Source organism: Mus caroli, unplaced genomic scaffold (genome assembly GCF_978045245.1).
Source record: "Mus caroli unplaced genomic scaffold, Mus_caroli_1 scaffold_1, whole genome shotgun sequence".
Classification (NCBI taxonomy): domain Eukaryota; kingdom Metazoa; phylum Chordata; class Mammalia; order Rodentia; family Muridae; genus Mus; species Mus caroli.
The window spans coordinates 147,907,631-147,933,670 of NW_028227256.1; the positions used below are offsets into that span (position 1 = coordinate 147,907,631).

General features: G+C 39.8%; 1 long non-coding RNA gene across 3 annotated transcripts in view; it reads right to left on the bottom strand.

The window, feature by feature from the left end:
- LOC110304157 (uncharacterized) overlaps positions 1–25,821 on the bottom strand; it is a 45,927-nt gene extending 20,106 nt beyond the window's left edge. The window contains exons 1-4 of one of the 3 annotated variants that reach the window (XR_002379021.2): positions 25,562–25,821; positions 22,476–22,698; positions 5,903–6,145; positions 3,175–3,313 (exon numbers count right to left, since the gene is read on the bottom strand). This is a non-coding gene — a long non-coding RNA (uncharacterized LOC110304157). The remainder of the gene's footprint in view (positions 1–3,174; positions 3,314–5,902; positions 6,146–22,475; positions 22,699–25,561) is intronic. The other 2 variants (XR_015045528.1, XR_002379020.2) reach the window with 2 other exon arrangements.
- Positions 25,822–26,040: the final 219 nt, after the last annotated feature.

A 26,040-nucleotide genomic window follows, 5' to 3' on the forward strand; every position in this document is an offset into this window, starting at 1 on the left:
CTGTTTGAGCCTTTTGTTTTTAAAAAATTTATATTTTGAAGTTAGCTTACTAACTGGTAGGTAAGTGTGAGTAAATCCTTCTCGGACATTAGTTTTGATTAACCCATCCATCCCTACCACCTCCTTTTCTCAGTTTCCATACCACATCCCTGCTTGGTCCTTTAACCCTCTGTATGTTTCCCCTCTTCTTCATATCACATGCATTTTACTATCAGTATTTTTTAATTGGATAGAGAGTCAGTAGGCTTCCATGTGACTTTTATACACTTTTTCTTTATCCCCTTCCCCCTGGAGTTCGCTCACACTCCCACACCCTTCTTTGCTTGAAGGTTTCCACACCCAGTATTCCACCATTCTATTTTGGTTTTACTGATAATCTACTCTCTCCCTCCCCAATTGGCATGGCCCCTGCCCCCACCACCTCCACCTTTATGGCTTCCATTTGTCCTGCAATTAAACACACAGATTTGGAGTTAGGATCTGCATATGAGAGGGAAGAGATAGCATGTGTCTTTCATTTTTTGTAATTTTATTGTTGCAAGAAGTTGTAAAAAAAATAAAATCACGTAGCATATGACTGTTTGAGTCAGTAGTATAATTTCCTAAAGACTCATAGATGTTTCCAATAAGTTCACTGGCTTATGTTTGTCTGTTTACTTGCATTTTAGTCTAGGGAGCTTCCCTTGTTATGAATGTACTGCTATGTCTTTGATTACTTGTTGAAATATTTCAGGTTTATTTTCCTTTTCCCTAATTTAAACAAACATCCTATTACAACATTATGATTGTTTTCTGATGTTTCCATTTTCCAGGAGCAAATGCCTAAACATATTCTCATTGGATCATATAACAAATTATATTACATTGTTTCTTTTTTTCAAGAAATTGTCAAATTATTTTCCAGATTGACTATATGATTTAATTTTTTGCAAACATTCTCCAAGCAATCCAGTTTTTCCTGTGTCTTCACCAGCATTTTATCTTGTCACTAATTTTTTAACTTTTATGGTAGGCATATATAGATAGTTCACTGCGGCTAGAATTTGTGATTCTCTAATACCCAATAATGTTGAAAATCTTTCCACATGTTTGCTTGTTATTTACATATCTAAAACTAGCTAAGGCCTAGGCAGACCAACAATAACAATAATAAGGGCTTCAGTGTTTCTCAGAAGTTCCCGCAGAATCTGCTAATGATGACTTGAAGTCAGATTTCATCAATAAAAAGAATGCTCAGTAGCAGCCAGCATGTATGACTGATGACCGTTTGGAGTCAAAAGCTCAAAATTCTGTACAGAAGGCAGTAAGTCCCTGAAAAGGAGGACATGCCACATGCAGAGAGACAATGAGCATCAGACATGTGGGGGAAACCCATCAAACCCCCTCTTTATGTCAGCACGCAGCTTCTGTTCCATCTCCCTTTCTATAAATGCTTCCTGTGTGCCCATCTACTGATCAGAAAAGTGGCTTTGAGCCTCTGCACTCTCCATGCGGTCTGCTCAGCAATTCCATCCTTTAAAACAATAACAACAACAAATGATACCCACAGTGCGACTTCATTGCACATCAGGGAGTGAGCTTTTGCTCAGCATCTTATCCTCTTCAAGAAAATAGATCTTCTTGTCTTTGGTTATTTTCTAATGGATTAATGTTTGCTGTTGCATTTTGAGAATTATTTTTATTTATATTGTTAATAATTTTTTTCCTCTGCCTGGCACTGGCTATTCTGGAACTTGCTCTGAAGACCAGATTGGCTTTGAACTCAGAGATCCACCTGCCTCTGCCTCTCATTGCCTGCTGGAAGTGCTGCCACCACTTCTGAGATGAGAAAAATTTTTTATTATATGTTTATCTATTGTGTGTTTGTGTGGGAGCACTTACATGTCACATATGGACACAAAGGACAACTTTCAGGAGTTTTTCCAGAATTAAACACATGCTAGCAAGCTTGGTGATAAGCACTTTTGTTGGGTGAGCCGTCTTGAGCGCTTTGAGGATTCTTTGTATATTCTAAGCATGAATCTTTTGTAAGATTTGTGGTCTATGGATATTTTCCACCTGTACAGCATCCCTATCCCCTCGATGCAGATGACTGCCATGTCAGATTCACTCAACTATGGGGTTAATGAGACAGAGAATCACAAGAGAAAACTATTATTTCCTTTATATTCTGGTAACCATGAATTAACTTTCCACACTTTGTCGAAACACCATCTGAATCATAATAGGTAAAGGTGTTCTATTTTTCTACAATTTATGCAGGTTTTTGAGTTCAGTTGTCTTCAGAGGAACTCCTGGTCTGGTATTCCTAAAAGCACAGATCTATATCATAAACTTTTAAAAAATATTTAAAATAAATTAAATTGATGCATACTATATGTACCGTGGTGTGGAATTATGTACCTACATATGTACTTATGTATGTACTTATATACAATATTATATAAACAGAACAAGGTAACTGACATATTCATCACCTTAAACACTTGGAATTTTGAGCCAGGAATGGTGGTGCACACCTTTAATCCCAGCACTTGGGAGGCAGAAGCAGGTGGATCTCTATGAGTTCTGGGCCAGCCTGGTCTACATAGCGAGTTCTGGGACAGCCAGGGCTAATCAGGAAAAAAAACCTGTCTCAAACAAACAAGAAAGAAAACAACATTCTAAAACCCACAGGACACAGTGAAAGCAATCCTTTCTCAGAAACAAACAAACAAACAAACAAACAAACACTTGTAATTTCCTTGTGTTGGGAACATGAAGTTCTCTTTACTAGCTGTTCTGAAATACATTGTTAATTGTTAATCACACATTATTATTTTACAAAGCTAGTTATATCTTATTATCTTTAGAGTTGTCACTTAGAGTTGTCACATGACATTAGTAACTTAAATATGCCTCAAGCTTGTCATCCATAGGAATGAGTTGTCATCTAATGTCTCACCTCCTGAGAATTGGATGGAAAGTCAAAGCCATCAACTCTTCACATTTCCTTTTACAGATAGTCTCCCATCTCAGGGCTTCACACCTCAACTTGGCCAGCTCCGGTTTCTCCTATATCAGTCTTTAATTTAGAATGCGCTTCTTAACTTCTTAATTAATCAGACATCCAGGTCCACATGGGAAGAAAGGCCAGTCATAAACCACCCCAAGCTGCAATACCAAGTTACTCACTTAGTCTTTGTTTTCCCAAGCCTTGTCATCAAGGAAGGTAGAGTGTTAGTGGTAACACTGGAGACATTACTTCATTACAAATGGAAGTGAGGCAGTAATTGACTTCCGTTTCCTAAACCCTGTGTACCACCGCACACATCTGTGAAAAGAAGGGCTGTTTACAGAATCAATGTCATTTTGCCATTACAAAATCCTCAAATAGGCAACAGCAGACCCTTCCAAATTTCAGATGAAAAATAATTTTCTTTACCAATTGGACCCTGAAATGAATTTAAATTTAAAGTAAGCTAACCACGGTTGAGAGTTTGAAGGGAAATCTCATTTGGAACCATGGCACTGATGTAGCAAAGCTGGAATATTTCCAATCTGAAACCATTTTATAGTGTGATTTCATGATGACAAAACAGGACTTCCCAGAAAGATGTAATTATCATTCCTCTTGCCACAAGTGTTTCTCCAACTTGAATTGTGGGTACTTCTGAATCTAGACCAATATCAGGAAGTATCCTAAAAATATGTGGGTTTTTTCCAGTGATTGTTTCTTGATAAAGACAAAACATAAAAGATTAAAACTAAGCACAATGTTTCTTTAAACAGAAAAGGGACACACTTTAAGAGTGTTAGAGAGACGTGTTATTAATTGGAATGTTCACAGCCATCTTACTGACTGAGCAAACAGAATGGACGACATGTTCTGGATAATATTAACTAAGGCCGTTAACCATGGGTATTTATTTAAAAAGTAAATGAGAAACAGGAAAGAAGCAGTGGATACTTAACATGTTAAAGTTTGAACTGTGTCTGTAGTTGGTCTAAACTTCATGAAGGAAAAATAACTCCCAATTCTATGTTTCTTCCTGTGTTTTCTTCAATAGCCAAGGCATGGGTTATCCTTGATACCCACCAGGAAATGAATGAAGAAAGAAAGGCTGGCATATATACATAATGGAGTATTATTTATCTGTGAAAGAACAAAATCTTTAGTAGCATTTGCAGCAGAAAGAATAAAACTATATCTGGATGGTCCATCTTTTCATCTCAGCTCCATTCTTTGTCTCTGTAACTCCTTCCATGGGTGTTTTGTTCCCAATTCTAAGAAGGGGCACAGTGTCCACACTTTTTTTTTTTTTTTTTTTTTTTTTTTTTTTGCTCTTCGTTCTTCTTGAGTTTCATGTGTTTTGCAGATTGTATCTTGTATCTTGGGTATTCTAAGTTTCTGGGCTGGGATCCATCCCATAATCAGCCTCCAAAAGCTGACATCATTGCATATGCCAGCAAGAATTTGCTGAAAGGACCATGATATAGCTGTCTCTTGTGAGGCTATGCCAGTGCCTAGCAAACACAGAAGTGGATGCTCACAGTCAGCTAGGGCCCCCAATGGAGGAGCTAGAGAAAGTACCCAAGGAGCTAAAGGGGTCTGCAACCCTATAGGTGGAACAACAGTATGAACTAACCAGTACCCCCAAAGCTCGTATCTCTAGCTGCATACGTAGCAGAAGATGGCCTAGTTGGCCATCACTGAGAAGAGAGACCCCTTGGTCTTGCAAACTTTATATGCCTCAGTACTGGGGAACTCCAGGGCCAAGAAGTGGGAGTGGGTGGGGACGGGGTGGGGGTGTGGAGGGCTTTTGCGATAGCATTTGAAATGTAAATGAAGAAAATACCTAACTTGAAAAAAGTTTAAAAAAAAGACTAAAACTGTATACTAAGACAAATAGTATACTAAGTAAATGACAGTATACTAAGAAAAATAAGGTAGGCACAGGCAGACAAACCCCACAGGATTCCTTCCATACACAGAAGTAAAAACGTTGATTGCAAAGTAGAAGATAGTGAACAGTAATCGTTAGAAACTGGGATGGAGTAGAAGGCTGGGTAAGATGTAACGAATGATTCTGGGTAGGAGGACTGAGTTCTAGTGTTCTCTAGTACAGCAAAGCAACTATCACACGATAAGTCATTAATCCCTGTTATACGGAGAAGTAGAGGAAGGGGGTTTAAAAGCCTCAAAGAAGTAATTAGGCACAAGAAGTGCCAATTTCTCTTTTTATAATCAGTATGCATTTGTACACGTGTACTGAAATACCACACCAGACATCACAAGTACATAAAATTATTATGTACTAATTGATGAGAGAAAGAAAAGAAAAAGACAGAGCATATGGGCTTCAGAGCAGGAAGACCACGTGACTGGAGATTGCGGCTCCCTGCTCTCTTCTCTTCCTGGGAGGAGTCCTTTGGTGAGCACGGGAGCGGACAAGGGCAGCCTCTGGGGGGTTTTTCTAAGAAGCCGGTGGGGGAATTACAAGACTGACTTTTCTGGTGGTGTCCTTGTGAACAACATCATCATATATTCAAAAAGGCCCCTTAAAACTCTGAAGTGAATCTATTTTAGTAAAGATGCACCAGCCTTGCATAAAAGGAGAAAGGAAAATGCTTATGATTTTTTTTTAGCACTTTTATATATTTATGAAAAATTCTTCCTAGCCTTATGTAAGGACCCTGACATTTAGTATTACGTGTTTACTTAAAAGGCATGTGACTCTGACTCATGGATGTACTCACTACAAGTTAGTGATCTTCCACAGTCACCCCAAACCACACGGAGGTCCATTTTCACACTGTCTCGGTGGTTAGGTGAATTAATGAAGCTACTCTCAAATAGCACAGATGGTGCTTTGGGGCACTATCATTGGTGTGACAAGACATTCTAAAATGCAACACTTACCACCACACCCTTTGATGGCTGGGTGTCTGCAGTGCGTCCTGCATCGCTCAAGGTACCAGCTGAATGTATTCATCTTAGAGGCTGCGAGGGAATCCTTTCCTTCCTCTTCTTGTTTTTGGAGATGGCCTACATTCCTTGTCTGGTTCCTGCATCACTCCAACCTTTGTTTCTATCACCCCGTTTTTCTCTCTTGGGATTTCCATTCTCCTCTTAGATGGCCTGTGCAGTTTTTTATTGGCCCCACTGCCAAAAAGTAAACACAGTTGGACGTTAGTCAAAATGTTGAAGGCAGATTTTACTGAGTAACTACTGGATACAGGAAAGAGCCCAATTCAATTCTAATTCTAACACGTGCAGAAGCATCTCTGTATTCCTGAGGAAGATTGAGGGAGAGAAGAGTGTGGATGGTGAGGGCTTGACCAGAAAGTGGAAGACACAGATGTACCTAAAGTGGTGATGGGGCAGGGGAAAGCAACCATGAGGGTCATTAGGTAAAGGAGCTCCTGAAGTTTGCTGTGAAATATGACCGTCAATAGGAAGAACAATACCCATGGACCAGACGGGGAAGGCTTTCCTGTGCAGGAAGACAGCAGACGACAGGGACCAAATTATTATTACGCCTCACAGGTATTGTTGGCAGTTTTCTTTATTTGAATCTTAGGAGTGTAGATGATTTTCCAAGGCATGTATGTGTGTAAATATGGCATGCCAATTTAGTGTTGATAAACCAGAATAAACTGTCATTTAATAACATCATATCAAGCTTGAGTAACTGGCAAACAGTATGAAGGCGATATCCAAACATTTGGAGATGGTTGCTTATTGAAATAGTCTCCAAAGTGAAAGGAGTGTGGTTAGTTCACCATCCAGGCATGGGTACTGACTGTGAAGAGACTCCTCAGAAGCCTCCATGCTTATTTTACATCTTAGGCATGCTAAGAGATTCAAACCTGAAACTGAAAGGGACCATGGAATTTCAGAAACCTTCAATATTCAGTCCTTTTTGGGAGGTGATGGTAAATAATACATAACCAATTAAGCTCTTTGTTTTTTGTTTTTCATGAAGATTCTCCCTTTTTCAGTGCTTGGAGAGAAATGGAGAACTAATCATATTTTACAGTCTTTTTCAGCCACGAACCAGAAGCACTTGTCCTGTGTGTACTCCACATTTCTGGCTTAAACAATAACTTCTCAATGCATCCACCTCAATTGAAACATGTTCTTCCTCTTGAATAAATGACATCATACTCTCAGCCGCCCAGACCACGCTGAATCTTTGCTTCCTTTCACTGTCCAAATCCAAACTCTTGGGGATTTTTTTTTCTTGTTTATTTTCTGTCTGCTGTCCTTGAATGTAAGCTCTGAGAAAGCAGAGATCAAGCCAGTCCCGTGTATAAACACATCCTAGTGTCTAGACAGAGTAGGTATTAGCCATGTATTTATTAAGTCAATAAAATATAAGAAATATAATTTTATATACAAGTGTAGGCTTATACATGAAATTTTTCTCCTTTTATTAAGCATAGATTCTTTTCTAACAAAGTGTAACTTGAATACAATTTCCCCTCCCTCTACTCCTTCCAGTCTACCCCCCCCTTCCCCAATCTGGATCCACTCCCTTTCTGTCTCTCATTAGAGAAGAATATATAAACATCTTATTAGACTATTTTGAAGAGTTTTCAAGCCAAAGAAACATTGAGAAGGAAATAAAGATTTTTAAAAAATGCACCTTCTTTTTGGTTGCTTTTAAGTTTTTGTAGTTAGGAATGAATCAGAAATAAATAGCCACATTCAGTCTTTTTTAGGGCACTTTTTATTTTCAGCTACTTTGTGTAAAATACCAAGAAGCTCACTGTTTGGTTTGGGTTACATTTTTAAGATTTACTTTATTATCTTAAGTATAGGAATATTTTGCCCATTTTATTAGCTTATGTGTATGAGTGTTTTGTCTGCATGTGTGTATATGTACCACCTCCATGCTTAGTTCCCACCGAGGCCCAAAGAGGATGTCTGATCTCCTGAGATCGGAGTTAGAGATGTGAGCTGTCATATGGGTACCGGGTCCTCTTCAAGAGCAACAAGTGCTCCTAAGTGCTGAGCCAACAGAAACCACCACCCTAGTGTCTTCAGTGACTGAACTGCCCTGTGCTTCCATCAGCCTCTGCCAAAGCTTCCTCTGTTTCAGGCAGGTGGTATGGGTTTTTGTTCTTAAGTTTGACCATTCTAATAGCCTGCTTTTATTTGCGTTACCCTACTATGGCACAGAGTCTCTTCTGATGCTCATTTACCTTGAGTCCTTCTATTTCTTAGAATATAGTGTCTGATATGATCTCTTTTGGCCTGTTTGTTTAAATTGGGTGGTGTGTTTCCTTATTCTTTGTTAGAGGAGGTCTTCAAGCACACAGAAAAGTGTGAAAATAAAGCTTTTAATGATTTGTGATCATTGAACTCAAAATCAACATCAAAACTCTGACACATTCTTTGTAGAAAAAAAAAAACAAAGAGAAAACATTGTCATACACTCTGCAATAGATTTCTGAAAGATGATATAGAACATTAAGGGAGAAATGAGGTTTTTAATATGATTGGAACATTGTGCAGCTTTTGAGGTCTCCTTCATCCACATTGTTCTTATGTGGGATCTTACTGAAGACCAAAGTGAATGCAAATTATGAGTAACAAAATATAAACGTAAGTGTTTTATTAAATTAACATGCACATGAAGATCTTTACAAGGGTGTAAAGTCCAAAGAAACAACCAAGGCATGATCATAAATACTTTATGTTTTGATGTGTTTTATGTATATGTTCATGAGTGTGTGCACATGTAAATACTAATTCATGATGGATTTTATTTTTTATGTAACCGTCATTTGCTTTTGTTCATTGTCTTAAAACAACAACCTCAACACCTGCTGTACACCCCTCAATGTGTGCACTTCTCCATATACCTCTCCCTTAAAAGCATCAGGGAGCCAGGCAGTGGGTGGTTCAGGCTTCCAGCACTCAAGAGGCAGAGGCAGGCAGATCTCTGAACTTAAGGCCAACCTGCTCTACAGAGCAAGTTCCAGGACAGCCAAGCTTAGGCAGTGAAGGTATTGAAAACAAGAAGCTGGGTGTAGCTGTCCAGAAGCTTTGGCCAAACTGGGTACCTGAAAGGGAGGCTGGAAATGAAAAAGGACAGGCAGGGGAGAGAAGGATGAAGCCAAGACAAAGGTTTATGATCAAGGCTCAAAGTTTAATTTTCAGCTCTGTGTTTATATAGGCAAATCCCACAGACCCATCCTTTGTTTCAGTTGGATGAGTTGCAAAGCAAGCTCCGTAAGGCACTCAACTCTCAAAGCTCCCATAGGAACTTGCAAATATAGCAAGGCCAGGTGACTCCTGCTAGGGGGTTGTTAGCCTACTCAAGGCTGGGGGAAGGTCATAGCTGGGGAAGATGCAATTTAACAAGTGGGTCTTGTTCCACCCCAGCTAGCAGCAGGATTGGAAAACAAGATCACAGGACTAAGAGTTGTATCTAAAAGAAGCTGGCCAGTAGCTGAAAGATTCCTGATAGCAAAAGATGCTACCACCAAGATCAATAGGTATCATCAATGGTTATAAGATAGCAATGGGGTAGCAGTAGCAATGTATTGAAGCACACTGGACATACTTGCACTCATCATGATGCCCATGCACAAAACAACAGCCCAGCACTTAACTTTGGGAGTGTTTGTGAACTCTTCCCATCAAGGGGGTGTTTCTCAGGGTGGACCCAGGGATGGCTCAGCACATAAAGGCCCCTGCTGCCTAGTCTGATCATCTGAGTTTGACCACAAGGAACCACATGGTAGAAGGTGAGTACTGACTCCTTCATGCTGTCCTCTGACCTCCATACACATGCCATGGTATCCCTCTCCACCAAGAAAGAAAGATATCAAAAGATTGAAAAATGAGAAAGAAGGGAAAAGATTAAGCGAAGGTGAACCCATAAGTTAGAAGCAACTAGAAAATCATATTCGTTGAATGTTTTTTTTCAGTGGCGACTTAGATCTTGTTTTAAATTTGGCAAAGCAGGGCAAGGTGACACCAGCTCATCACCTTTCCCCTCCCCCTCCCCCCATCCCCACCTTTGGGAGGCTGAGGCAGAAGGACTGTTGTCAGTTCCAGAGCACCAGGACCTTGCCATGGCCCCACCCTTTGTAAGAAGTATGTGAATAAGTAAATATTTGTGAAATAACCAAATACGCTTTAAGTCTATTGATTTTTAGAAATATGGAGATATTTATAGATAAAACAACATGCATAATTTGCCTAGAAATCATCAGGAGGTCAGAGGAAAACGTTCATGGGTGTGGAGGGTGCAGATTAGCTCAGGAGATGACAAAGGATGAAATCAGATGATGCTCAACCATTTAGCTCTACTCTGTTGTGGAAGGTACTTAAATTTTCTGTAACAATGTAAAAAGAAAAAAAAATCCAAAAGCAAGCAAGCAAACAGCAATGCCTAAAGCCCAGGTCGGTCTCCACCTTAGATGAACCAGACCAAGGCTGTATCTGACCTTGAGAACAATGAAATCTTTAGGCAAAGCTAAACAAGAATTCCAAGAATCTAGGAAGTCCCAGCTCTGCTAGGTGGAGTAGACTGGACCTCTTCTGAGCTCTGAGAAGAAGCAGGATGGGGGAGGGTGGAAGGGGGGTTGGGGTGTCCGGAGAACCACATTCTAGATTCCCTAAACTTAGTCCTTCCCTAACCCATTGGGTACAACTAGGCTTTGACACTGTACCATGATGAGTCTTAGCTGCTTCATCTGTAAGGCCTGGTTTAATTTATGTCACTTTTGAAAGTCTTTCCAAATTCTGCAGTTTGTGAGAGGACTGAATAAATGTCCAGTATGCCGGAACAACCTCTTTCTATATATATTATTTATATTTATTAATTAATTAACTAGTTAATTATTTTATTTGGAGACAGAGTTTCTCTGTGTAGCCATGTCCTGTAACACCAGGCAGGCCTGGAACTTAGATATCTGCTTGCCTCTGCCTCCCGAGTTCTGGAATTAAAGGCATGTGCCACCATTGCCGAGTTTGGGACACCAAATCTTATATTGCATCTTGTGAGTTTTTTTTTTTCCTTCCAACCAAATAATTCCTTCAACTGCCGGGTGAAATATGTTTGCTTCTCAGTGATACGTGAGCTGACTGACATCCTCAGATTGCCTGCCTCTCCAGAGAGCTCAGCTAACAATACCTGAGTGAGTACCTTGTTTATAGGACACGTAGTTAAGGAAATCTACTATAAATTGAAATAATATTTTTGCTGTTGTTGTTTAAGTCACTAGAGGAGAACCTATTACTTATATTCTTCTAAATAGACATGACGTTAAACTGACTCCTAATAACTTACTATTATACCCATAAGTTAATGAATCTCTCAGTTCTCCATAGAGGAGCTCCTATTTGCAGTAGATGCTAACTACTACAGAGACCCACACTGGCCACAGTCCAGAGAATAAGAGATTCCAGAATGCTTATTCCTAATGGGAAGTCTATCTCTTCCTCTCCAGGCTCAGGGATCTTCATGGAAGAGGGATCAGTAAAACTGTCAGAGCCAGAGGCAATGTGTGATTACAAGGAAACAGTGTCCTTCAGACATGACCGGGACACTGCTTATATGAGCTCACAGTAATTGTGACAGCATGCAAAACCCTGTACAATCTCATCCTGGAAAAGGGAGGGAGATAGCAAATTCTACCCCTAGCCAAGGAGCTATTGACAATTAGACCTGCTGAGAGGGGTAAGAATCAGCTTTCTTTAAGAATTTTGCCACCCAGGTTCAATTCCCAGTGCCTACACAGAAGCTCACAACTGTCTGTAACTCCAATTCCATGACACTAGGCATGCATGTGGTGTGTGTGTGTGTGTGTAATACATATACACACAAAATAAAAATAAATCTTTAAAAAAAGAATGTTGCCTCTGGTAAGTCGACTACACCCCAGTGGAAGACCATATAGCCAAGAATATATAGGTAACATAAAGATGTTTTGGGTGAAAAAAAATACACAGAAATGGATGGGTAGGGAATAAGGGCAGATCTGGGAGGGCTTGGGGATGGTTGTGAAAAATGAGTGGAAAAAATCTGTTCTGTTAGCAACAAACAAGCAAACAAAACCCTTTCATAGTCTTTCACCCTTCCAGAATTCCGAATTACAAAATAGTGCCTATATAAACATACATGCCTTTCAGTGAAGTGGATGTGTAGTGTGTATAAGTCGTGGATACTTGGGTCAGTGGGAGGTATCAGGATTCCTGATCCACAGGAAAAGGGCAGGTAACTTCTTCCATACATTTGAAGTCATCACCGTGGCAACAGCAGCTGTGCTAGTGATCTAGAGAAAGATGCTGTGAGTGATACCTCACTCTGTTACGTGTGAAGAAGTGAATTCCCTTTTCCGTGCCTCAAATTCCTCAGTGTAAAGTGGGGGTCCCTGTAGTCCCTTCGCCCACAAGGCTGTTGTGAGGATTCAGTTAGTAAATGCAAACACTTACAGCAGTGCCGGATTCAGCATAAGCACCGGAATTTTTCTTAAATTACAGCATAGGGTGCTTTTGGTAGCATCCATTTTGAGGATACTAATTCTGCATGCAACATGAACACTATGAGGAGACATGGCCTTCCTTTATGAAGAATTACAAACTGAAGAGAATGTGCAAAGCAAAATAATTCTGAGGAAAAAAAACCAACCAAAACAAATGGTGATAATTATAAAAATACTTCTGGAGGGAATTCACATTACATTGAAAATGATGATGAGTAATTTAATTTGACATGTTTTAATCAAATATCCTGAATTAGAAATCACAGCTAAATATACCCATGATGCAATCTTGTCAGCTGGAAATGCACACATATATTATCATAGAAAAACAGGCATTTTTCTTTATTTTCCAAGACAGATGTCCTGAGTTTTGAAATTATTTGTGCCTATATACAACTCGAGAAGATTGAAATTGTCGTTCTTCACATGAATGGAAATCTTGTCACTGGAGAATTATGCCTTCCTGCCGTATTTGGAAGGGCACTCTCAAATGGCTAGATCTTGAAAACATGAGACACATCTCAGAAGGTTAAATATTGCCCTAATTAAATCATGGTCACCACATTCTCTGCCAATCATAACAATAACATGTGGCAAAATATTTGCAATGGAGAGCAAATGTATTCCTGGGAGGCCTTGAAGTTCCCATGGGATCATAGAAGTGGCATTTTAAAGGGAAGTGTGTGTTCTTTGGCTCCTATTGGATGATTGAAACTTTAATGATATTAAATAAATCAGAGGGTGGGTAGTGGTATGCCATTTTAGATATGTAGAATTGATATGTCTTATAAACACTTTATACTTACGTATTTGTACATAGGAAAATTTAAAGGACAGTGTTGAACATGGGCAGACACTCGCTCATGAAGGCAAGTGTAGAAAGAGGCTATTCCTTTATTCACAATAGCTTTCTTGCCTCCCATTTTCTCTCTTCCTCCTTCAATTCTCTTTCAATTTTAATTTAAAAAATGCATGAATCATAAGGAAGACGATTTCAGGATTGTATTGAACATTTAGAATACAGTCATCTGTCATTTGTGATTTCTTGACTTAGCAACATGAATTTTAATGATTTGTTTCTGAAAACACAAGCTCCCTCTCCCATCCCTTCCCTAGTCTCTAGAGGATTTTTACCACAGAAGAACATCTTGTACTTTATTACTGCAGGGGAAGATGGCTTTAAAATTACAGATGATCTGTATCTTGTGTATTTTTTCCCTTCTAATGTCCTCTCACCCCAAGCAATAATGTTTCTACAGAAACTGGAAGAATTTGGTATGACTCAGAGGGTGCTATAGAATGTCTCCAAACTTCTCACCAGAGACTATGAAAGCTAGAAGATCCTGGGTAGATGTTATACAGACCCTAAGAGAACACAAATGCCATCCCAGGCTACTATACCCAGGAAAAACTCTCAATTAACATAGATGGAGAAACTAAGATATTCATGACGAAACCAAATTTCCACAATTTCCACAAATCCAGCTCTACAAAGGATAATAGATAGAAAGTGCCAACACAAGGATGGAAATTACACCTAGAAAATGCAAGAAAGTAATCTTCTTTCAACAAACACAAAAGAAGGTAACCACACAAACATAAAAATAACATCAAAAATAACAGGAAGCAACAATCATTATTACTTAATATCTCTTAACATCAATGGACTCAATTCCCAAATAAAAAGACATAGACTAACAGACTGGATAACAGATCCAGCATTTTGCTGCATACAGGAAATGCACCTCAGTGTCAAAGAAAGACACTACCTTAGAGTAAAGGGCTGGAAAACAATTTCCCAAGGAAATGGTCCCAAACCACAAGCTCAAGTTGTCATTCTGATATTGAATAAAAGCAACTTTCAACCAAAAGTTATCAAAAAGGATAAAGAAGGACACTTCATGCTCATCAAAGGAAAAAAAAACTACCAAGAAGAATTCTCAATTCTGAATATCTATGCTCCAAATGCAAGGGTACACACATTCATAAAAAAACTCTATTGAAGTTCAAATTACACATTGCACCTCACTCAATAATAGTGGGAGACTTCAACACCCCATTCTCATCAATGGACAGATCTTGGAAAAACAAACTAAACACAGGGAAACTAATAGAAGTTATGAACCAAATGGATTTAACAAGTATCTATAGAACATTTCATCCTAAAACAAAAGAATATACCGTTTACACAGCACTTCATGATACCTTCTCCAAAATTGACCATATAATCGGTCACCAAACAGGCTTCAACAGATACAAGAAGATTGAAATAATCCCATGCATCCTATCAGATCACCACAGCCTAAGGCTGGTCTTCAATAGCAACAAAACAACAGAAAGCCCACATACACATGGAAGATGAACAACATCCTACTCAATGATAACTTGGTCAAGGAAGAAATAAAGAAATTAAAGACTTTTTTTTTAATTTATTTTTTGGGGGGAGGAAATGGTTTATTAGGCTTAAACTTCCACATTGCTGTTCATCCATGAAGGATGTCAGGACTGGAACTCAAGCAGGTCAGAAAGCAGGAGCTGATGCAGAGGCCATGGAGAGATGTTCTTGACGGGCTTGCATCCCCTGGCTTGCTCAGCCTGCTCTCCATGACTACCAGCCCAGAGATGGTCCCACCCAGAGGGGCCCTTTCCCCCTTGATCACTAATTGAGAAAATGCTTTACAGCTGGATCTCGTGGAGGCATCTCCCCAACTGTAACTCCTTTCTCTGTGATAACTCCAGCCTGTGTCAAGTTGACGCACAAAACCAGCCAGAACACATCCCAAGGATCTTCTAGCTTTCATAGTCTCTGGTGAGAAGTAAAGACTTTTTTAATTTAATGAAAATGAAGGCACAACATATCCAAACTTATGGGACACAATGAAAGCAGTACTAAGAGGAAAACTCAGCTCTGAGTGCCTCCAAAAAGGAGCTGGAGAGAGCATACACTAGCAGCTTAACAGCACGGCTGAAAGCTCTAGAACAAAAGTAAGCACATATGCCCAAGATGAGCAGACAGCAGGAAATAATAAAACTCAGGGCTGAAATCATTAAGTAGAAACAAAAGAACTATACAAAGAATCAACAAAACCAGGAGTTGGTTCTTTGACAAAATCATCAAGATAGATAAACCCTTAGCCAGACTAACCAGAGGGCATAGAGACAGTATCCAAATTAACAAAATCAAAAATGAAAAGGGAGACATAACAGAAACTGAGGAAATTTTAAAAATCATCAGATACTACTACAAAAGGCTATACTCAACAAAACTGGAAAATATGAATGAAATGGACAAATTTCTAGAGAGATACCAAATACCTAAGTTAAATCAGGATCAGATAAACCATCTAAACAGTCCCATAACCCCTAAAGAAATAGAAGCAGCCATTAATAGTCTCCCAACCAAAAAATGCCCAGGATCAGATGGTTTTATTGCAGAATTCTACCAGACCTTCAAAGAAGACCTAATACCAATACTCTTCATACTATTCCACAAAATAGAAACAGAAGGAAAACTACCCAGTTCATTTTATGAATCCATAGTTATGCTAAGTATTCTCCCTTGGAGATCAAACAGTTTCAGTCTAATCAGAAACTTTCCACAATTTCCTTTCATAGAGGACTTCATAAAATAAAATTTTCTACTTCTATCATGTTTAATGTTCCAAATAGCTTGTAAAAACTGGTTAAGTACATATTACTTTTAGTTATCGTGTATATTTAAGAGGCGTTTAACTATTATAAATCATTTTGATGACTTAAAAATGTCAATACTGAGTTGTATATTTTAAAATATTTTTTTTAGTTTAATAAAAAATAAAAATAAGCTGGACGTGGTGGCGCACGCCTTTAATCCCAGTACTCAGGAGGCAGAGGCAAGTGAATTTCTGAGTTCAAGGCCAGCCTGGTCTACAGAGTGAGTTCCAGGACAGCCAGGGCTATACAGAGAAACCCTGACTTGAAAAACCAAAAAAAATTTTTTTAAATTAAAAATTAAAATATATTTAAAAAATTGTGTAAAAATTGTCTTAGGAACATGATATAGAAAACCAACGTGTCTTGTTATAGAACAAACCAGAAAGTAAATTCTGAGTCTGACCTTAATTTGTTGCATCTTGGGCAGGAAAACTCATGGTTTTATGCCTGAGTTTCTGCAGGTGTAGAATAGTAAGCATAATGTGTTTGTTCTCCCTTCCTCCCTTCCTCCCTTCCTCCCTTCCTCCCTTCCTCCCTTCCTCCCTTCCTCCCTTCCTCCCTTCCTCCCTTCCTCCCTTCCTCCCTTCCTCCCTTCCTCCCTTCCTCCCTTCCTCCCTTCCTCCCTTCCTCCCTTCCTCCAAGGATGGTAGTGAAAAGGATGGGGGATAATGTAGGGGCTGGGGAGACAGCTCACTAAATAAATTAATAAAGCACACCTAGGAGGTATTTCCAGAAGAATTTGATCATCAGGGCTTTGACCTAATAATAAGTGAATTAATCTCTTCCTTGATTTGCACTTGATGGATTTTAGTGAAAGGAAAGGTGGGAGGTGATGTTTGCTCAGTCAGAATGGGTCACTGGGGTGAGCCCTTGGCAGCTGTGTCTTGCCCCGCCCCCTCCTTCATACTGCTTTGCTTGCTTCAGGCTGCCCTGATGTGAGCAGCTCTTTTCCACCACATGACTAATACACACACTGCTGTGATGTTCTCCAGCACAAGGGGACAAGAGCTGATAAAAAACAAACAAACAAAATAAAAAACAAAACAAAACAAAACAAAACAAAACAAAAAAAACTACTGTTTTTTCACAGAAAAGACAGATATGTATAAGTCATGTGGATCAAAACTGAATATGCACATCTGTTCATGTTCACAGGAAGTGACAAATCACAGTCCGTCTCTAGTTGGTTCTATCCTTATCCTTTATGAATTGGTTCTTTTCTTCCACTTTTGTGGGGATTCAGAAGATCGAGCAGAGTTTGCTAGGCTTGTTCTGCAGGCTCCTTTACCTGAGCCATCTCACCAGCCACTTTTGTAAAGAAACATCTCTCCCCTTAAAGGAAGAATCCATTACTATTAATTATGTGTGCTACATAAACATGAGGGCCTGAGTTTGGATGGAAGGTATGGCAGTACACACATGTAATCCCAGCTATGGAGAAATGACCAAGCCAGCTCAGTCAGTCAACAGGTTCTCCAGGCAGGAGTGAGGATTAAAAAGAAAAGAGACAATTAGACAACATTGTAGCATGACCCCAGCCAGGTCTAAGGCTGAGGCTGGTTTATTTTTCCCAATCTGCTTTTGTACTACTTTAATTACATGAAAGTAATAAAGTTAATTCTAGGTTGAGGAACAAGCAAGACAATAAATACAAACAGTCCTGAGCCTACTTCTCTGTCCTAGCCCAAAGTCATATTCTTGCCTGAAGCCTACTTCTTTGTTCTAACCCCAAATCAGATTCCTACCTGAAGCCTACTTCCTGTCCTGGCCCAATGTCAAATAACCGCTAAGCGGCCCCAAAAGTTCTCCACAGGGAAACAGTCAAGGGGATCCCTGGTACTTGCTGGCCTGCCAGCCTAGGTGATTTAGTGAGCTCTGGATTCAGAGATAGAGATAGAGGGAGAGGGGTAGGGGTAGGGGAGGGGAGAGAGAGAGCAAGAGCGAGAGCGAGAGCGAGAGCGAGAGAGAGAGAGAGAGAGAGAGAGAGAGAGAGAGAGAGAGAGACACCTTGTCTAAAACAGATGGAGAGTGGAAGAAGATGCCGAACATTAACCTCTGGCCCCACATGAATGCACACACACATGCATGTGCATCCTCCCATCCACGAACAGAACACACATGAACATGTATACACTCATAAGAACATGCATACACACAGAGGAGAGTAAAGAAAGTGAAACCATCTGCTATACTACCTACAATATGGCAGGTATTTAACAAACTATTACATGCTCACAACAAATTAAAAACTAAAAATAAGTAACCATCTTTTTTTATTTCCCTGACACAATATATTGAAGTATTTCAACAACTAGAGAAGTTGTCTAGTTGTTTGAAATTATAAAATTTAGATCTTGCTTTTGTATCATTCTGTATCATTAGACTGTTGGGTACTTTGTCTAAATTCTTCTTTAGTGCTTCTTTCTAAATAAAAAAAAAAGTGACTGTGTTCTGCAGAAACAGTATAGAGGTTTCTCAAAAAACAAAACAAAACAAAAAAAAGCTAAATAGAACTACCATCTAATCCAGCAATGACATTTCTGGGCATATACCTAAAGGTCTCTATATCCTTTATATACACATGTATCTGCAGGGCCATCTTTATTGCTGCGCTATTCACAATAGACATCCATCAACAGATAGATAGACAAAATGTGGTACATGTGCACACTGGAATTTTATTTATAAACATGGGTGGAAATGGAAATCACCATGTTAAATAAAAGTAAGTCAGATCAAGAAAGATAAATATAATTTTCTCCCCAATGTAGATGTTAATTTAAATGCATATGTACATATTTGTAGAATGTTAAAATAAAAGGGAAAGCATTAAAGCACAGACATGGGTGTAGAGGGGAGGAGTGAGAAACAAGAGACAGTATGGAATATATAGGTCACGAGAGCAGAAAAAGGATCTGGGAGCTAGGAAGGGTGGGGGAAGGGATTTGGGGACAGGGACAAATAGGAACAAAATATAGGTTGTCTGTGTGTGTGTGTGTGTGTGCGCGCGCGCGCGCGTAAAACAGGTGAATCAATGCAAATATGTTTCATGTCCTAATTCCTGGTCTTGGAAATATGTTCCTTTGTACGGTAAAGCAAACTTCGTGAATGGATTATGGATTAAGTAAAAGGTTTTTGAGTTGGGAAAGTTATCCAGATTATAGGCATGTGTGTGTGTTTATGTGTGTGTGTATGTGTGTGTGTGTAAAGTACACATATCTCACTTCTTTATGTTTTAAACAAGACATTCATTTTTTTTTTAAATGGGAAAAAGTTAAGTAGATTGGATATGGTGGCATTTAAAAGGCAAAGATGGGAAGATGTTAGCTTATGGCCAACCTGAGTTACATAGCCTAGGCTGTGCTGTAAGACTCATTCTCAAAAATATATAGAGAGAAAAATAGAGAGATAGGGAGAGGACAAATGAGAGCCATAGGAAAAAAATGGGAAGAAGAAAGAGGGATAGAAAGAGGGAGGAAAAGGAGAGGGGAGAAAAAGCAAAGAAAGGAAGATGGGAAGGGAAAGGTAAAAACGATAATTATTCTTGAAAATTCCTTCCTGGCACATCACAGTATCCACTGTTGTTCTTAGCTTTGGTAGCATCCTCTTGGTAGGATCAGGGCTTCTATAAGTGATATCCTCTCCACTGGCCTCAAACCCCATCCTATCCCTTCATGGCCTATTATAATTCAAGAGCATCTTGTGCGCTCGTATATCTGGGTTTCCTCCCACCAACCTGGCTGGCTGTGTACATTACTAATGTGCCAGTGCACCAATACTTTACGGTCTGTCTTCACACAGCCACACGAAACTCAGGGAAATCTCAGGAAACAGAGGTGATATGTAATATGCAATGAACAGCGGTAAATCTGACAGTCTTAATTTCCATGATTCTAATATTTTTAGAAAGTTCCTGTTTCAGGTGAATCAGTGCAAAGATGTTTATGTCCTAATTCCTGGACCAGAAATGTGTGCCTTTATATGGGAAGGGAAACATCATGAGTGGGTTAAGTAACAGATTTTGAATTGGAAAGTTATTCAGAATTATCCCAGTGAGTTCACTGAAATCATGTGAAAAGTACATACGAGGAAGAGAGAAGAATTAGAAATACAAGGATCTCACAATGTTAATGACTTTGAAGATAAACACATAGATGTAAAACAACTAATATAAGAGACTTCTAGAAGCTGAGAAGGATGAGGGATTAATTCACCCACAAAGTCCTAAAGAGGTTTGTGGGACTGACAGCAACTTGGTTTTATCTCAGTAAAACCCACTTCAGTTCAACTTCAGAACTGTAATAAAATAAAATTATGTTTCAAGCCACTAGACTTGTGGTGACTTCTTACACTACATACTGGAAGGTATTGCAGCTATTATATTTAATATTTGCAACTTGATTTTCTTTTTTGGAGAAATGGTGTCCTTGCAGCGTCGATGGATTTAGGAAGTAGAAATATGAAGCATATGGTTACTTAAATTTCATGTAAATCATAAATATCCACTACTGTTAACACATATCATCTCCTACTTGGGGCATCCTAAGAATGCATTAATCTTTTTATTCATAACTCATTTAACTGGATAGCCTGTGTTTTATCCTGGAACCTGATATCTGTACATTATTATCTGAGTAAAGTGCATGTTCCTCTTGGCTGCAGCGTGCAATTTTCAAGCTTTGAAGTCTCTACCTAGAAGCAGCATGCAGATATTCAGAGGTCAAACTTAACCTTAGTTCCCCTTCTAGTCACCTTGGGCTAGATGTTTTCTTTCCACATCTTCATAATGAAGTTTTACTTATAACCACATGCAAGCCCCCTGGTCCTTACTATCTGATTCCTTGGCCTTGGCTCACTGTGTGAAATTCATATGAGACAGGGCAACTATATGTGAAAGACCCTGTAGAAAGACTATGAAGATGCAGCACATAAGTGTGGTATGTTCTGTGTGTCCCTATTACACAGTATATCTCTACCGCTGTGACCCAGACTTCAAACAGGATCAAAATAAAGTTCATCATATTCCCTTCCTACCTCTACCATATTCACATTCTTTTCTTCTAACTTTCACCCATTGATCATCCATCCATCCGTCCGTCCGTCCGTCCTCCCACCCATCTATCTACCTACTGCCCAAAGTGTTCTAAGCCTGCCCTGTCTTGTTTCACTTCCTTTACTAAAAAGAGAATGTATTGCTTGTCTGTTTGTATCCAACCTGTAACAGAATCAAGTCCAGCTTAGACCTGCTTGCCCTTATGGAAAAATGAAAGATAGTTGTGAAAAGACACTGACATTTTGGGTTTGCTATTTTGAAAGAAAAAAATAGCTAAAACATCTTGTAAATAATATTTAATCTTCATTCTGACTGAGTAGGAAAAGACAAATTCCTATTGTTGATGTTTCCTTTGCAAAGATCTTGGCAGTCTTACCTGGGGTCCAGAGCGCTCTGATTACCAGCACACAGGAATCACTGATGATAAGTTCCCATGAAAGCATTGTTCTTTAAGTTGAGAGTGTCAGGGCTCCAATGCCAAATGTGCACCCTATGGTTCTGAGGCTGACCATTTGGGCCAATCTCACTCCTCCTCCTCCCAGGCACACGCACCATTGCATTCATCCTGTATTAAGTCACATTCAGCCATGTCTATTAGTGGGAGCTCTCCTTAAATGACAAATATAATCTGAAGAGGTTTTATTATAAGAAATTGACACACAATCATAGAGGCTGGGTAGCCCAAGGACTGCAGGGACTGTATCCCAGTTTGGGTCTGAAAATCAGTCAGCCGCTGAAGAACCAGTAAGGCTCAATGTCCCAGTTCTGAGGCCACTAATCAGGAAGTCGTAATACTTCAGTTCAAAGGCTAACAAGCAGAAGAAATCTCTTACTTGAAGAAGAGTCCACCATCTTATCTATTTGGGTCTTTGAGTGATTAAATGAGATCCATCTACATTTTGAACCACCTGCTTTGCTTAGTAGATTTATCTAGATGTTAACCTCACCCAAAAAAACTTCAGATAAACACTAAGAGTAAACTTTGAGCAACTATCTAAACACCCAGTGGCCCAGACAAGGTAACACATATCATATAAGCAGCATATCATGTAACTGGACCCCCACCAATATAAAAAGCCAATATAAAAAAACATAGGAAAGAAATGTACCACTTTCAAACTTCGAATGCCCCCTCACATAATCCTGCAGCTGCTTTAACTATCCAGGGAGAACTTATGCTAATTAGATGCGATAACTGATATGTCTTCATTTTTCAAATGTTAAATGCCAATGTTTATTCTACCTTTCTTCCAGAAGTTGCTCTTGGTTATTCCAAGTGTTGCTCCAGCTATTCCAAAGTGGCTGTTGTTCTGTCCTGTGCCATTCCTTATGCATAGGCATAAAAACAAGATCCAGAAAGAGACTGTGAAATGACTCCTAAGGTCACAGTTGCATTCAGGAGCAAAAAAGAACATCGCTGGCTGGTGTCAAGGAAAGCAACACCCTTATCCTTAAACTCCAGTCATCTGCAAGTGATATTAGGAAGTTATTACACAATCCAGGTTAAAAAGAAAAGGCAAAAAGAAAATTATTTTCAATCATGTTGCAGTGTGTGTATGTGTGTGTGTGTGTGTGTGTGTGTGTGAGAGAGAGAGAGAGAGAGAGAGAGGTGAGGATGGATGGATATATGTATATATGCTTGTGTATACAGGTGCACTTGTGTGGAGGCAGGAGGTCTATCTGGGTGTACTAGCTGGTTTTGTTTGTCAACTTGACACAGGCTGGAGTTATCACAGAGAAAGGAGCTTCAGTTGAGGAAATGCCTCCATGAGATCCAACTGTAAGGCATGTTCTCAATTAGTGATCAAGGGGGAGGGCCCCTTGTGGGTGGTGCCATCCCTGGGCTGGTAGTCTTAGATTCTATAAAACAGCAAGCTGAGCAAGCCATGGGAAGCAAGCCAGTAAGTAACATCCCTCCATGGCCTCTGCATCAGTTCCCTGTTTCCTGACCTGCTTGAGTTCCATCCTGACTTCCTTTAGTGATGAACAGCAGTGTGGAAGTGTTAGCTGAATAAACCCTCTCCCCCCCCCCCCCAACTTGCTTCTTGGTCATGACGTTTGTGCAGGAATGGAAACCCTGACTAAGACACTGGGTGTCTACATCTACAGCTCTCCATATATTTTATGTTCCTCTGGCTTTTACAGTCTTTCTGCCTCATCTTCCACAATGATCTCTGAGCCCTAGGTTCGGGAGTTGTGCTGAATATGCATTGGTTGGAACTGGCCTTCACACTCTTCACTTTCATTGTGATTTTTCTGCATTCTCTGTCTATTTCAAAAGAAGTTTCTTTAATGAGGGGTGACAACTACACTTATCTGGGTATATAATGACAAACGTCCAGAATGTGGTTGGGAAGTGGCTTAGTGAGAGTTTTATTGCTGTGAAGAGACATCATTACCAAGGCAACTCTTATGAAGGAAATCATTTAATTGTCCTGGTTTACAGGTTCAGAGAGTTAGTCCATTATCATCATGGTGGGGAGCATGACAGCATACAGTCAGACATGGTGTTGAGAAGGAGCTGAGAGTTCTATATCTTGATTCACAGGCAGCAGAAGGGGACTCTGTGCCACACATAGGAGACCTCAAAGCCCACCCCCATAGTGACACTTGTCCTCCAACAAAGCCACACCTCCTAATAGTGCCACTATTAGGCCAAGTATTCAAGCACATGAGTGTAAGGGGTCATACCCATTCCAACCACCACCGGAAGTATGTTCATTGAGTAAAGTGGCAGTTGTAGTTTTCCTCCAAGATCCATGATTGCACTAGGTCAGGGCAGCTGGGTAGGTTTCCAAAGTCATGTGTGAGTTCCCTCTTGTTGAGTGGGCCTTAAGTCCAACTAGAGAGCTGTTAGCTACTGCCAAGGTATGTGTGCCACTATTGTAACACTTAGGGCTGTCTTGCTATGCAGAGTGTAGCTCATACATGTCACAGCTGGGTAGAACTGTTGCTTGCTTCCCTCCTGTCGAAACTTGTATAGTACTTTTTGGTACCAGGAGAGCAAGTTCTCTGAGAAGAATCTATCTCAAGTTCTCTGAGCCCTGTGTTCAGAGTACATAAATTCTTCAGAGATAAGGACTTGCCTCCTACTGGGGATAGGGGGCAACCACCTACAACAATAGCTTAAGATTGTGTGGTATCGGTCCTCTTCAGATCCTATCCTGGGCTCCCATTTTCACAAACACTTGGCTGCTAAACTTAGATCTGTCTGCTTTTATATGTTACTTGAACTTTTCCCCTTACTGCTTTTAATATTCTTTCTTTGTTTTGTACATTTGGTGTTTTGGCTATTATATGATGGAAGGAATTTCTTTTATGGTCCAATCTATTTGGAGTTCTGTAGGCATCTTGTATGTTTATGGGCATCTTTTTCTTTAGGTTAGGGAAGTTTTCTTCTATAATTTTGTTGAAAATATTTACTGGCCCTTTAAGTTGGAAATCTTCCCTCTCTTCTATACCTATTTTTCTTATGTTTGGTCTTCTCATTGTGTCTTGGACTTCCTTGATGTTTTGAGTAAGAATCTTTTTGCATTTTTCATTTTCTTTGATTGTTGTGTCAATGTTTTCTATGGAATCTTCTGCACCTGAGATTCTCTCTTCTATTTCTTGTATTCTATTAGTGATGCTGACATCTATGACTCCTGATCTTTTTCTTAGGTTTTCTAACTCCAGGGTTCTCTCCCTTTGTGATTTCTTTATTTCCATTTTTATTTCTGTTTGTGTTTCTAATATCTCTCCCTTTGTGTTTCTATTTCCATTTTTATATCCTGGATTGTTTTGTTCAATTCCTTCACCTATTTGATTGTGTTTACCTGCAATTCTTTAATGGATTTTTGTGTTTCCTCTTTAAGGGCTTCAAACTGTTTGCGTGTGCTCTCCTGAATTTCTTTAAGAGAGTTATTTATGACCGTCTTAAAGTTCTCTATCATCATCATGAGAAGTGATTTTAAATTTGAATCTTGCTTTTCTGGTGTGTTGGGCTCACTGTGGTGGGAGTACTGGGTTCTGATAATGACAAGTAGCCTTGGTTTCTGTTGCTTATGTTCTTGCCTTCCTTCTCGTCATCTGGTTATATCTGGTGTTAGCTGGTCTTGCTGTCTCTGACTGTGGCTTGTCCCTTCTGCAAGCCTGTGTGTCAGAACTCCTGGAAAACCAGTTCTCTCTGGGAGGAATTTGTGTATGGACAACTGTGGCCCAAGGTCAGCTTTGGGATACAGAGAGAAATCTGAAGGATCCTGTCTCCGGCTGTTCCTTGGTTCCTGTGTCCTGATGGCTTAGGGAACGTCCCTCTTGGGCTAGGAATTTGAGCATAAGTGGTGATCTTACCTGTGCTCACAGGTGAGTCAGCACTCCTGAGAGACCAGCTCTGTTCTGATGGTATTTGGGTATGGAGCACTGTGGCACAGGATCTGCTCTGGGTGCAAACAGAAACTGGAAGGATCCTGTCCCAGGCTGTTCCTAGGTTCCTGTGACCTGAGGGCTCTGAGCAGGTCCCTCTGAGTGGAAGTGGTGGTCTTACTGTGCTCACAGGCTTGTCAGCACTCCTGGGAGACCTGCTCTCTCCCAGCGGTATTTGGATAAGGAGTGCTGTGGCACAGGATCAGCTCTGGGTGCAGACCTTACACAATGTTTTAAAAGCTCTAATTTGTTAAGTCAAACTGGGTGTGGTGGTACACATCATAATCCCTGAACATTGGATGCAGAGACAGGAGAGCCTTGAGTTTCACAGTAAGAGCTTGCTTTAAACAAGAAAGGCTGGGGTGCCAGCTAGACATGTTTTCATTCATTGGTTGTCCTCTGTTCTC